We start from the raw sequence: 15,303 nt of genomic DNA on the forward strand, positions 1-15,303 counted from the left end.
ATCTAAGAAGAAGGGTGATTTCTAATCTCCTGGCCTTTGTTCTGGTATGTGAATAACCACAAATATTTTTTTTTCTGCTCTGGAACTGTGAGGAGGGTCTGTGTCTGTACTGATCCCAAGCTCTGGTGTGCTAATGCTCCTCCTCTCCCTTGGACTGCACCCAGGACCATGACCCAGTGCTAGCAAAGAAACCTCTGTAATCTTCTGACCAGTTGTTAGACACTCTTACTACCTATGATTGTGAGCTCTGGAAAAAGTTGCTGCCTCTGCTGAGTTAGTGGTTACTAAAGTCTAATCCTAGTTTCTGGGGGTGCAAGTGCTGCCTTAGCCCAGTCTGGACTGTGCTCTGCTCTTTCCCAGGTACAACAGAACCTTTTCTTCTAATCTAAGTTTTCTTTGACTGGAAAACTATTTCATCTTGTCCTTTTGAAAGTTCTTCTCTTTTAGGAATCGTTTCATGTCGTTATTTAAAGGAATTTGGGGAAGATCTCGGGGTAATTCCTCCCTGTTCTTTTCCATCTTGATTTGGTACTGTCCCTGATGTTTTTGCATTTTTAATCACATATTCCTTCAAAAATTGTTTTAAATGCTCCTGTTCACTAGTCTATGTTTGATTTTAAAGTAAGAATTTCTACAAATGTTTTTAATATTCATTATAGTATGCTCTATAAGATTCACAGCTTTTGCATATAGCATTTACATAACAACCATTCTTAAAAATTACAGAATTTAAAACAACAGAATAGAGCAATGAAATATGTGTATAATATGAAAATCATCCCTCAATTGACACAGAAATAAAGGTAGCATTGTTGCCTATTTTCCCCCAACATTGTAAGGTTTTTTGTGGAGCACGCTTGACTCTCTACCTGTTATTCCTTATTCATATCACATGATTAATTCATCTTCTATTCCTATTATAGAGTTCCTTGATAATAGTCTTTATTTTTACTCATTATTTCACATTCCATATATAGTGATGTGTGCACGCCTAACATGTATTTATCCATTGCCTTCTATATAATACTAATCTTTGATTCTTCAGAATCAGTGATATAATAAAGCATATATTTTATTAAATGTATTTTATTAGATTACATGACTATCTTTGGGTCTATCACTTCTTAAATGTAAACACTGGTCCAGAAGTAAAAATTCCATTTTTTCTGATGTCATTTTCAGTATATTTGCTTCTCATATCCCCCTATCTATTCTTAAATGCCTACCTTCAATTCCAATTCTAGTTTTAGGCATTGATGAAAATTTCAGGGTATATAATTCCAGAAGACTATTTCTTTGAATCTGTTTTCTTTACAGAAATATATATTTAACTGATGTATCTTAAACAAACAAGAAAAAAACTATAACAAAAACAATTTTTTCTTAGTCAACAAACTCTTTTTCTTGCTCTATTTTCCTCTTTAAAACTATCCATAAGATTCCAGATAAGTTTCTATCAGCTTTAATTTAATCACTTTGAGTAAAATTTACTTTGCAAAGTAAACAGATTCTTGAGAAGTGTAGTTTAGTAAGAACAACATTCATTTGCTTTGGAGTCAGAATACTTGGGCTTAAGTATGAACTAGATACAGCCTACTCATGCTTGGGACCTCAATATCCTCATACGTAAATTAAAGGGACTGGACTACACCAGATGTCTCTATATCTATTGTCTTGACCTTTTGTCTTATTTGGAGACTTCCTATAAAGTGTTTTTCTATTTAATCATATTTCTCCTAAAATTACATTCTCCTTTTAGACCTCAGTTTTCAGAAAAGTATATGGAACCTAGGATATACAGCCAGAAGAGTAATTTTCCATACCTAGGCATCCCTTTCTACAGAATGTTGACTTTTTTTTTCTGTTGAAACTTCAAGTACATGCCAAGGTGATTTCACCAAAGTACAAATAAAAGCTAATCTCATCTTCTTGTTGCCTTTGCCAGACTCTACTATCAAAACAAAGCTAGATTGAAGATACAGGTATCTGAAAATGAATTTGGTATTTATCCATTTATTAATGCATCAATTCAACAAATCCTTATTAAGTAGTTTTTATGTACAAGAAAAAATGCATTTGGGGGCAGACTAAGATCAATTTGCTATAGTCTGTTCTCAAGAAATTTACAATCTAATGGCAATATGGAGATGCATACACTCATATGGCAAAATATGATAACTTATTCTATATGGGGGAGGGAATTATCTCTTCTGGCTGGAAGTAGTAGAAAATGGCATTTTCTTTTTCCTGGTACTGAAAGAATGCATTAGATTTTTGCAGATTTAACAACTTTAAAGGTGTATGGTGAATTTTTTCCCCAGGGCGTGTATGTATGTATGTATATATATATATATATATGTATATATATATATATATATATATATATATATATATATATATATATCTTCCACTCCTTCCTCTGGAAGAGGAATTAAGAAACATTCATTGTACTGTGGAGGCTAGGGTTATAATCTCTGGGAAACAGGTCAGCAATAGACCATCATCATGCCTCAGATGAATTTGCCCAGTGGTCAGAATTCCTAACTATAGCTTTGGAACTATGAAACTTTTTTTTTCATTTTAGTATTTCTTAAGATATGAATATCTCTCCCTAATGTGTTCTATTATGTGCTATTAAAGTACCATTATATGTTAGTTTTAATGTTATGGGAACATATTTTCATCAGTTATAAATTATTTTGCGACCACAAAGAGTGCTACATTTTATAAAAGAGACTTTGTAGGAAGATAGTTGATTCTTGTTTTAAAATGCTTTATTTCTGGATACATCTTGATGACAAAGATTTCTATATTTTTTTATTTGATTTTGGAAGAATTTTTTTTTTTAATTTACTCTTATGCCAAATTCTAGAATAATACTTTTGGCTTGGCCATTATAATATCAAGTTGAGTTTAATAGTCCTTTAAATGTAAAGATGCAATTACTAGAGGATTAAAAGATTAAATATTTCCTTCTATACCTTTGATATTGGCAAAGGGCAAATCCATGTCCTTGATTAATGATTACTATCTTTGCATTAAAGGAGGAAGGGTATGAAAAACGAAAATAGAGCCTAAAACAAGCTTTAGTAATTTTTGCCCAAGAAGCATCTTCCCAAGGATTATTTTTGAGTAAGTACTGGCTCCTGCTTGGGTTACCTATAAGCATATTAACTCAAAATTAGCTATGTTTATAAAATAGAATCAGGAAAATTAGGTCCTCTGACTTTCTCAATTTGAATTGACTCAATGCACTTCCAAGATATTTTAGGATTTCTGGTCTGGGGTAAAAAAAAAAGTTAAAACAAAAATCCATCAGTAATAGCAGGACATGTTAATAAAAAAGAAGGATAAAGGAGTTTAGAAATAAAAGCTTATATGGGCATTCTAGAGGAAGAGAAACAACAAAGGTTATAAATGTTGAGGAAGACTGGAAACATCGATTCAGAGTATATTCTAGTTTTCCTAAAGCAACATTTGGTATATGGATACAGGACAGAAAATTCCATTATTTTCTAGACTGGCTAGTAATTTCCAGTCACCTTAGATAGCCTCTCTTCTACTTGTTTTAGAAACTATAAAAAGAAAAGAAAATATGTCATTTCCCCCAAAAGTCCAGATGCCCATTAAATATAGGCTTTTACTAGGAGTTGATCTTTTTCTTTTATAATCATAGAGGAAGAGATTTTGCCCTCTCAGTTCACTAATGAAGTACTGCAGATATCCATTTCCTACTTTTTTTGCCAAGGGTTCAAAATCTAGTACATGTTTAAGGTAATATTTGAACTCAGGTCTTCCTGATTCCATGCCTAATAGCATAGCCTCCTCTACTACGTAGCTGCCAATGCTGTTACAATTAGTTGCTATATAATGCAGATATGTAAGATGCAAATAAATATATTAGAAGAAATAGTTATTTCATCTAAAATTGTCTTTATCAATATGTTTTACCCAATTTTCATTATCATAATCCTTTGTCACACCAGCCTTAATTAACAGCATGGAGCAGTATAGAATAAAAGGAAGCTATGTCCTTTGAATTATGAATAGCATGAAAGTATTCTAATTTTATTTTGTAGTAAAATATACAACAATTTAATAGAAAGGGGGAAAGAACTTTTTTTCTTAAGAACATTTGGTTAAATTTAAATTTAAAACTTTGTATTTAACTGCATCTTTTAATATGAATGTTTTAAAATTCAAAAATTACATAAAGTATTTCATATTATTTTAAATGTATTACCAACTCTAAATAGACAAATATCAGATTAGATTACCAAAATTATGATAATATCTTAAATAAAAATAAAAATTCTAGATTATTTTTCATTCTATTCATGATTAAATGCAAAAAAGCCAACTATTTCTAGGCCATATTATTGGGTAACTAAGTTGTGAATATTTAATAAGCAACCCTCTTGAAGTATACCTAATGAAAGTCATTGTTGAATAAACTGGTGTCCAGAAATAAGCGGTTTATCTCTACATGTCCTTTTCTCTTATTTTTCTGCAATAGGATGGGCATTATTGCTCATTTCTGATCCCACTGTGATCTGTTCATATTGTACACAATATATGATATATGTCAAGGAGGACTAGCACCTCTGGTATGAAAGATTGACAAATTATTTTCAGGGCTGCTGATCTAACTTTGATATTTACCTGGAACTCAATTCTCATTTATTACTATGTAGCTATAGAATGAAGAGGAGCCACATATCAATAAACCATCTTGGAAGATGAGCTAAATCTATTTGAGGGTAACTAATGGACCTCAAATACATCCAGCTATTAGTGTGATATCTTCCCAAGCATGTGAAGTCTTCCCCAACCATACTGGGTTAATGAGAACAATTTCTTTCAGTGGCTATGAAGGTGACTGAAGCAGGTGTTATGATGTTCTTAGAGTTTGGTCACAAATCAAAGATGTCATGGTCCTCAACTGAATTGCCAGTCACGTGATCCAGGGCCATTGTCAGTCATCCTGACTTTTGCCTTGCCACTGGACTCACTCTGGAAGAATGAAACTGACAATTATATGCAACCCTGCCTCACTTAAATCCCTTTCATGCATGGGTCAATACATCACCCTATGATATCATTAGTCCTTTTTGAAAATGAAGGAAAATAACAACCAGACTTCTAACATCTTTTTTGAATACACAAAGGTATGTAAGGGAACAAAGGGAAAAACTAGTCATATGAGTTGTAAGAATTTTTTTATCCCATATGTCTTGAATTGCATTTCATATAGAAAGAGATTGTTTTTTTGGCAAAATATTTGACAAATCAGAGAAAGATTTTAGGGAAAAAAAAAACAATTCCCCCCCTGCCTCCAGCCAACACATATAGTTATACAGATTTTTGCCATCAATAAGTCATCTTTTTCTTGACAAGGAATGACAATTTGCCATTTCTTTTTAAGCAAATATTCAAATGTGCATTATGCCAGTATGAAGAAAACATAGAAATACAAGTTTTAAAAAGTATACTACAGGGTACCAAAACTGAAGTATTCAGAAGGACCCTTTTGGCAATGCAAAGTAGCCTGATTCCTAGGATGAGAATAGTTGTCTCAATTTTCCAATCAAAATATTTCTTTACCCCCAAGAAGAAGGAGAACACAGATTCTCATGTACCCTAAAAGTACTTTCTCCATGGGATCTTTACATATGTATACCAAACAGTTTACATATATGATAGAACACAATTATAATGCTATATATTCCTTTTAGCAAAAACCTTTGCTATTTTGTACTTCCTTCTTTATAAAAAGAAATGAGGATCTAAGTGGTGATTTTGAAAGGTTGATTCTAAATACGAATTAGGATATATAAAACCAATCCCCAAATGAGTATGTTGGTTTTTTCATGCCTTGGCAGAAAGGTTGTTCAGCCCAGGAAAGAATCCTTTTAAAGAGATTAAAAAAAAATTAAGAATTAAAAAATTATTAAAATGTGATCATTTAATAGTCACATTTATTTAGATTATTTGGATTTTGTATTTATATATTATATTTTATTTATATTTATTTATTAATTATATTTATAATTAATATATTTTATATTTAGATTAAATTATTTAGATTAGATTTAGAAGAAATGCTAATAATTCATTGTAATAAAATTATATTGATTCCAATTAATTTCCTATTGTATTTATAATAATAACATGATAAATAATTATCATAATAAATAAACTTTATAATATTATATTTAATAAAGATGCAATATAGGAGTGTGAATTATTTTTTTAAATGGGATTCTAAGAGGCATTCTAGAAAATAAGATATGGAATGTCTTATATGAGAAATGACAAAAAAGGCTAGCTGACCTGAATCTTTGAGTAGAAACCTATAGATTCAATTAAGTTTTTCAGTTAATCAACCAACAAATGCTCATTTGAAACATACTAAGTGCTAGATATCATATTGGGTGTTGGCCATGTAGAGACAAACATGAAACAGTTCCTGTCCTCAAGGAACTGATATTTTAGGCTGGAAAGATTAGAGGCAAAATACAGAAGACTTTAAATGTGAAAATACCTTCCACAAGAGATAATAGGAAGCCCCTAAGGATAATGGTGTAGGGAAGTGATATGAACAGACTTGTGGTTTTTGAACTCAGGTCCTCAAGACCTACCATTTAACTGCCCTAGACCTGTGTTTTTTGAAAATCACTTTGAAAACTGTATGGAGAATTGATTAGAGAAGACAGAGATGAGAAAAGGAGACTAGTTGGAAGGAGCTGGGATAGTTAATGAAAATTAAGTGTCTGAACTAGGTTGGTATATATTTGAGGGGGAAAAAAGAGATGGATGTGAGAAATGTATCAGGTTTGTCAACTGAGTGAATACATAAGTTGTGGGAGAGTTGAAAACAATTCCGGAAAATCTGGAAGAAGGATTTGATTATAATCGGCAATTGTACCATAAAGTAATACAATTAATTGGAAGGGAAATAAGGCAGATTTATTTACAATAATTTTTTCCACTGTATGACTAATAGGACTAATTAGACAATTTGTTGAATTTTTTCTTCAATTTAGTTTTCTTAAAGAAAATAAAAGGGGGGGGGGGATAGAATTAGTTTGCTTTTGTACATAATGAATTCTAAATACAATAAGTACTTGGAGATGTTGAAGTGGAGCCAAAGAGAGACTATGGCTAAATAGGAGTTTTGAGAGTCACCTGCATAGTAACACTTAACTAAATCCATTGGCACTAACAAGATCACATGAAGAATATAAGAAATGGAGTGAAGGTAAGACAGGGGAATAAGAGATGGTAGAGAGTTGAAGGATTGGGAAGGGAAAAGGAGAGAAAAGATCAAGAAAGGGAAGCCACAGGAATGAAAGAAAATGGAAGAGAGGGAAAGAGAATAGGGAAAAGGGGATGAGAAGTGGAGTGTCCCCATAACTAGAAGGTGGGATATTTTTTTTATTTAATAGCCTTTTATTTACAGGATATATGCATGGGTAACTTTACAGCATTAACAATTGCCAAACCTCTTGTTCCAATTTTTCACCTCTTACCCCCCCACCCCCTCCCCCAGATGTCAGGATGACCAGTAGATGTTAAGTACATTATAATATAAATTAGATACACAATAAGTATACATGACCAAAACGTTATTTTGCTGTACAAAAAGAATCAGACTCTGAAATATTGTACAATTAGTTTGTGAAGGAAATAAAAAATGCAGGTGGGCATAAATATAGGGATTGGGAATTCAATGTAATGGTTTTTAGTCATCTCCCAGAGTTCTTTCTCTGGGCATAGCTGGTTCAGTTCATTACTGCTCCATTGGAAATGATTTGGTTGATCTCGTTGCTGAGGATGGCCAGGTCCATCAGAACTGGTCATCATATAGTATTGTTGTTGAAGTATATAATGATCTCCTGGTCCTGCTCATTTCACTCAGCATCAGTTCATGTAAGTCTCTCCAGGCCTTTCTGAAATCATCCTGTTGGTCATTTCTTACAGAACAGTAATATTCCATAATATTCATATACCACAATTTATTCAGCCATTCTCCAACTGATGGACATCCATTCAGTTTCCAGTTTCTAGCTACTACAAAAAGGGCTGCCACAAACATTCGTGCACATACAGGTCCCTTTCCCTAGAAGGTGGGATATTGATGATAATGCAGCAAGGAAAACTGGGAAGGACTAGGCAGAAAAGTAGGAGAAGAATTAAAAAAAAAAAAGAGTAGTGTCATGAAAACCCAAGGGAGAGAGTATTCAGGACAAGGAAGTCGATGATGGCAAATATTAGAGATATTAAGAAAGGTAAAGATAGGGAAAATCATCACATTTGACATTTGTGATCACTGGCCACTTCCCTCTTCTTCTAAAAGCTTATTTTATACTTAGGTGTCAAATTAAAAGTTGACATTAGCACATTTAAAAGTCATCCTTTTGTGGAGTTGTATGAGAAAAAGCCTTGAGTACTCAGAAAATCAAGGACAAACTACCATAAGAGAGGCCTTTTTATTGTAATGTGAGTTTGAAATTCAATAGTCTCAATCCTAGAACATTTATCTTCCAAATTAAGAAAATCAAATGAGTTATTATGGTGAAAATATTTTACAGAGGAATATTCTAATTGGGATTTGTTTGTAAAATTTTGGGAGAAATCTTGGGCCACAAACAAAATCACATTGTTTTTAGTTAGCAGATTCTTGGTTTAAAATTATTTCTCACAGTTATGGAAAAGAAATCAGTTACTTTCAGAGCAATAAATCCCAAAGTATGAATGAATATTATAACATATTTATGTAATTTCAGGCAAAAAGAAATGATGTCAAGGACAAGAAGTGAGCAGATTTTAGTGAGCTGAAAGTTTCAAGGCCACATTTAATTCTCATATAAAGGCTTATTGTCCTGAGAATTGGAATTGAATAGTAGAGGGATTAAGGAAAAATTATATAATTCATCTGTCCAGATGAGTTGAAATCATCTCTGTTCCATGTATAATTAGTCATGTCAGGAAACTAAAGACCTGTCTTTGAAAGGCATTTATGAGAACTCCAGGAGTTGTATTGGGTAATAATGAAAAATAATCCTATCATTCTCATAAGTTTCCAAATAATAGATATCTTATTCTTTGGCGTATTCTCATTTCTAATACTAGAGAAAAACTATTTTTCCCTTAAGGTATTATATTTTAAACATCAAGAATATAAACCAAAACTCAAGTAAAGCCAAATTTAGGTAGAGGCAACAAATTATTTTCCCATTATAAGAGAAACGGAAATTATTAATCAACTTTATTAAATTATACCTTAAATTTTGTTTTCCTTAAAGCTTTCTTCTATAAGCCTCTTAACCTTAACTATTTTATGAAAATTCACCTTTGAGTGTTAAAAAAAAATTTGGATTAAAAAAGTTAGTGCAGACCATGCTGCCAAGTCACCTAGGTCTAGTTGGGAGCAGAGAGTTGAAAACAAAAAGTTAATCCTCTGTAAACATAAATACTGGAATAAAAGATTTAGATTTTAGAGTCTATAGAATTGTATTCACATTTCAGGTCAGCAACATAGCTATTTTCTTATGTCACTTCCATTTCCATGATTATATGAAGATCTAAAGAATAATAGTAAATTTTACAAAGCAAAAGACTTCAATTTCTATGGAGAACTGGAGAAATCATAGATCTGGATCCAGATATCGATATCATTGACAAGCATGTCACAAAATTCCAAAATGAGGGCATTCTGTGATTATGGATATACTTTGAGTTGGAAACAACTTATATTTCCTTTAGTTCAACTCACTTCTGTTTTAGAGTATGAAACTGAATCCCAGAAAGATAAAGTTACCTTCCCATAGCCATAGAGATAGTGACAGAACTAAAATTAGAACTCAGGTCTTCTAATGATTTCAGTTATAGTACTTCTATTGTACCTGTCTCCCAATGTTTTCTATTAAAGTTGATGAAAAAAAAGAGAGGGGGAAATATAATTATGTATCAGTGGAATGCACTGTATTTCCTTTGGTTATATCTCAGAATAGACACATCAGCAACTGATCTTTTCTATTCATCTATTTCTTTGATTAAAACTAAATTATTCACCACCCATTCATTACAAATGTCAACTTTGCCTCACAACTAGAAAGTTTTATGCCTGGACTAAGTACTATAAGCCACATTGGCACACAATCATTTGAGAAGTAGATGTGGCTCTAAATTCCAGCATGAGGGATGGAGAAAAACTCAACTTATCTTCACTTTTGGTACCTTACTATTTTTAAAAAATTATCCTTGAAAATGAGGCAGTGCTGAAGAATTGCAATTGCTAATCAGAAATCTCTAATTTAAGCAAAGCTCTACTTACCCCACCCTGGTTAAATCTTTGCTGATAACTAAGGTGATTTTGTGTTTATAGGAATCAAATCCATATTAATACTATGCCTGGGCCCTGATTAGCATTGACAATATAAAGAACAAGAAAAAAAATTTGAAAGGTTATTTTAAAAAATTAACCTTGTCTAGTGTCATTTAGATTTACACAGCCTTTTATGTTTTCTTAGACATAGGGAAATGTTAATTAAGAAGAGTAGAAAACGGTGTACTGTCTTTGCTTTCTATATTACAAACTCTTTTATTGTGGGCTATTTTTTCTAAGTAAATGCATCCTGTATTTTTAAAATAATACTTTTGAAAGTAGGATCACAATTGTTTCCCACATTTTAAGTATGAGAATTAAGAAATATCCCTCTTAAATTGACAATCTTCCTAGTATTTCTCATTTCTTTATCTGTAAAATGAGAGTTTGGGGCTAGATACTGCATCTTGAGTATTAGTGTGGTAGAAACACTTATTTCTTTCTGTGCCACTTGTATGGCACAAACAAGTGCCAACAACAGCTTATCCCACATACCTCATCATAGCCAGAGTACCTGTCAAACTCCATCTCCAAGAATCACTAGATGCTTCAGTATTGCCCAACACAAACAGGCAGGTCCCAGTGGCCAGACTACCATATGCTTCAGTGCAGCTAAGGAGAAGCAGATAAACACTTCACCAACATGCCAGTCACCAGCATTAGGATTCGGTATCAGGTAAGCTGTTCGATCCCTATGGACTCTAGTAGTACCAGCCACTCTCACCCCTTATAACAGCACTAGAGGGTCCCTTGTAGATGGCAGGATAATATCAGTGCAGCACCAGGTAAAATACCCAGGGCTTATGATCCCTAACATTAGAAGCCTGAGACAGTACTTCTACTTTAGGAGCAGAGCTCAAATTTAAAAGAAAGCAAAATCCAAAAAATGAGCAAAAAAGAACAACAAAAAAAAATAATCTGACCATAGAAAATTATGTTGATAGGAAAGATCAAAACAGAAACTCAGGAAAGGATAATGCCAAAACAACTATGGGGTAGAACTCCAAATTAAAAAAAACTCAAAAGAGCTAAAAAAAAAAAAAAAAAAAAAAAAAAAAAAAAAAAAAGAAGCTTAAAAATAATAAAAGAGAAGTGGAAGAAAATTGGGAAAAGAAATGTATGGTATAAGAGAATTATAGGAAAAGAGTCTTCATCCTTGAATAATAAACCTGTTTTAAAAAAGGTTTTTCCAAATGGAAAAGGAGATACAAAAATCTGCTGAAGAAAACAATTTCTTAACAATGTATTTGCCCAAATAAAAAAGAAAATACAAAAAGTAATTAAAAGAAATCATTCCTTAAAATTTAGGACTATCCTACCTGCCAAGGCAAAGTCAAGAACGATATGAACATAATTGCAACACATTTTCCATACAAATAAAATAAAATCTAATCAATTAAGAAAATATCAAGTGCTCATGTGTAGTCTGAGTGAATATAATAAAAATGGCAATACTATCTAAATTAATCTACTTATTCAGTGCCATACCAATCAAACACCCTAGAAATTATTGTACAGATCTAGAAAAATAATTACAAAGTTCATCTGGAAAAACAAAACGCCAACAATTTCAAGGGAATTAATGAAAAAAAATACAAATGAAGATGGCCCTGCTGTACCAGATCTAAAACTATATTATAAAGCAGTGGTCATCAAAACCATTTAATACTGGCTAAGAAATAGAGCAGTTAATCAGTAGAACAGAATAAGTTGAGGACAAAATAATCAATAACTATAGATTACTATATTTTGTATATAACCATATTTGTATATAACTATATATCAAACTATATATTTTGAGAAACCGAAGGACCCCAGATTTTGGGATAAGAATTCACTATTTGACAAAAATTTCTGGGAAAATTGGAGATTAGGATGCCAGAAAGCAGGCATTGACCCACTTCTAACACAGTATACCAAGATAAGGTAGAAATGAGTTCATAATTTAGACATAAAGAGTGATACTATATGCAAATTAGAAGAACAAATGATAATTTACCTCTCAAATCTGAAGAAAGAAGGAATTTGTGGCCAAAGAAGAACTGGAGTACATTACTGAACACAAAATATATAATTTTGATTATATTAAGTTAAAAAGATTTTGTACAAACAAATCTAATGCAGAAAGATTCAAAGGGAAGCAATTAACCATGAAAAAATATTTACATTCAAGAGTTATGATAAAGGCTTCATTTCTAAAATATATAGAGAACTGACTCAAATTTATAAGAATTCAAGCCATTTTCCAATTGGTAAATGTCCAAAGAATATTTACATATTATTTTCAAAAAAGGAAATTAAAATCATTTCTAGTCATATGAAAAGGTGCTCTAAATCACTATTGATCAGAGAAATGCAAATTAAGACATCTCTGAGGTACCACTACACACCATTCAGATTGGCTAAGATTACAGGAAAAGATCATGATGAATGTTGGAGGGGATTTAGGAAAACTGGGATACTAATACATTGAACTGATCCAACCACCTGGAGAGCAATTTGGAAAAATGCCCAAAGGCTTATCAAAATGTGTATACCCTTTGATCCAGCAGTTTACATGCCAAAGCTATGATAAAGGAAAAAAAGAGCCCCACATATGCATAAATGTTTGTGGCAACCTTTTTTGTAATGGCAAGAAACTAGAAACAGTGGATGCCCATCATTTGGAGAAGGGATGAATAAGTTATGGTATATGAATGTTATGGAATATTATTTTTCTGTAAGAAATGATCAACAGGATGATTTTAGAGGGGCTTGGAGTGACTTACATGAACTGATGCTAAATGAAATGAGCAGAACCAGGAGATTATTGTACATGGCAACAAGAAGATTATACAAAGATCAATATTGATGGATTTGGCTCTTTTCAACAATTAGATGATTGAGGCTAGTATACCATCTGTTTAAAATTGACATTAACAATAGGATAGCACAAAAGCAATATTGAAGCATAGTTAAAGTAAAAATAGTAATTATGTGATACAAATGGGGTTTAGAGGAAGAAAACGCAGACTTTAGAGGAAGGAAGGAGGGCTCATAGTTCTGAAAACCTACTCACATGGAGAAAGGCTTAAATAGGCAACATTACATATATACCAAGAAGAGTATATGCCTTCAAAACCTAACTTATAAAGAAATTGAGGGGAAGGGATGAGCAGACAAAGAAGCAAATGGTATTGGAAGAAGACAAGGAAGGAATCCATGGAGTTTAAGTGATAGCAAGGTCAGTTAAAGAGTAGAATTAAAGTAGAGTCAGTCAGGAAAGAAAGATATATTTGCGTGTGTATATGTATGTATATATATGTATATATCTATATGTGTATATATAAATATATCCTTTCTTAACTAAAGCTTGTTGGAGGGAGGTGAAGGGAATCAAAAGGGAAAAAATAAAGTAAAAAAATGTACGCAGTAGAAAACTAAAGGACAATTTAGAAGGAAATAAAGAAAAGATGGACACTTATGAATATAATTTTCTAATACAAATATATATGCATATATACATATATTCACACATACACATACATACACACACATACACTTTCTTGAACTGACAATTCATTGTTATATATTTTGGATCCTCCTTGATATTCTGCTGGGTACTTGACAATGTTCTCTTTATTTCATTTTATTTTCCTCTTCTATTTTCATTTTTTCTTATTCTTGTTTTTTAATAAATAATATAAAAAGAAAGAAAAAGTGAATGCTAAAATCTGTCTTGAGATTTAGTTGGTGGAAAATTATATATGCATATAGATATAAATAGATTTACATACACATACATATATATATATGCATATGTGTATGTATTCTTGCACTTGTTACAATGACAACAGTTCAGTGGGGAAAATGTGAAATAGAATCTCATCACCAATTATTCCTCATTATTGCATTGCATGGAATCTAAGGTGTTGGGTAGTTTATATTGTAAGAGAAGGGAAAAAAGAACATTGAATTTGGAGTTAAAGATGCTGCGTGTGACCATGGGCAAATCACTACCCCTCTTATCCATAGTTTCATCACTACAAAATGGGGATAAGACCATTCAACAGTACCTGCCTCATCTAATGCCAGAAGAACAAATTATAAACAATAGAACATCAAAGAAATATAAGCTATTACTATTATAATTATTATTAATACTCAATCTCTACCTCAATTTCTAGTATGAGGAGCAAACCTTATACCAATCTATGTCTTTGTGTATGTATATGTATATTTATACATATGTTTCTATTTATATACATTTGAGAAGTCAGGTTAGTAATCTATGCTTTCTCACTTTTGTAGAACCACAAAAGTTACCCTTCATCTTTTATATCATATTTTCTTTCTTCATTTCTAAAAGAAGAACAATTGTGAAGGGCAGAAGTGAGCAAGTGAGATGATGAGTTGCTTATGTCTCTAGCAGATGTTATCTGTTTAAGACATCTGCAATGTCAGTTTAATGGGTATAATCCAATAAAATCTAACTTGAATTTCTCTGTTATATTAACATTATATGATTTTAACAGATGTACTAAAATGAAAATTTCCTTCAATAGATAGTTTAAACACATTAACATTGGCTGTAAAAATGATTATTCCTCTCTGACAGGAGTACTAAAAATTAAATTTTAGCTTTGAAAGGAAAGAATGGTAGAAAAAAAGACAGTTTTTCTAAGACAACCTGTTGTCTTAACAAGTGGATGTTTTTGTATTGGTTGTATATTTTAGTTAGAATACTTCATGTACTATTAAGATGATAGTAGAACCAACTCCTTCCAATATGACAATGGATCTGTGATTTCATCAATATAGACATTTCCTCCAGTGATATATATCATAACCTATCCATCCTTGTCAATCCTTAACACTATTATCCTTATGTAAAAACATATTTAGATGTAAAATAAAGCAAAATAGCAAGTTAA

General features: G+C 31.9%; 1 protein-coding gene across 9 annotated transcripts in view; it reads left to right on the forward strand.

Moving 5' to 3' along the window:
- Positions 1–15,303, forward strand: part of DMD (dystrophin) — a 2,285,006-nt gene that overhangs the window by 866,650 nt on the left and 1,403,053 nt on the right. The window lies entirely within an intron of this gene.

Source organism: Sarcophilus harrisii, chromosome 3 (assembly GCF_902635505.1).
Source record: "Sarcophilus harrisii chromosome 3, mSarHar1.11, whole genome shotgun sequence".
Classification (NCBI taxonomy): Eukaryota; Metazoa; Chordata; class Mammalia; order Dasyuromorphia; family Dasyuridae; genus Sarcophilus; species Sarcophilus harrisii.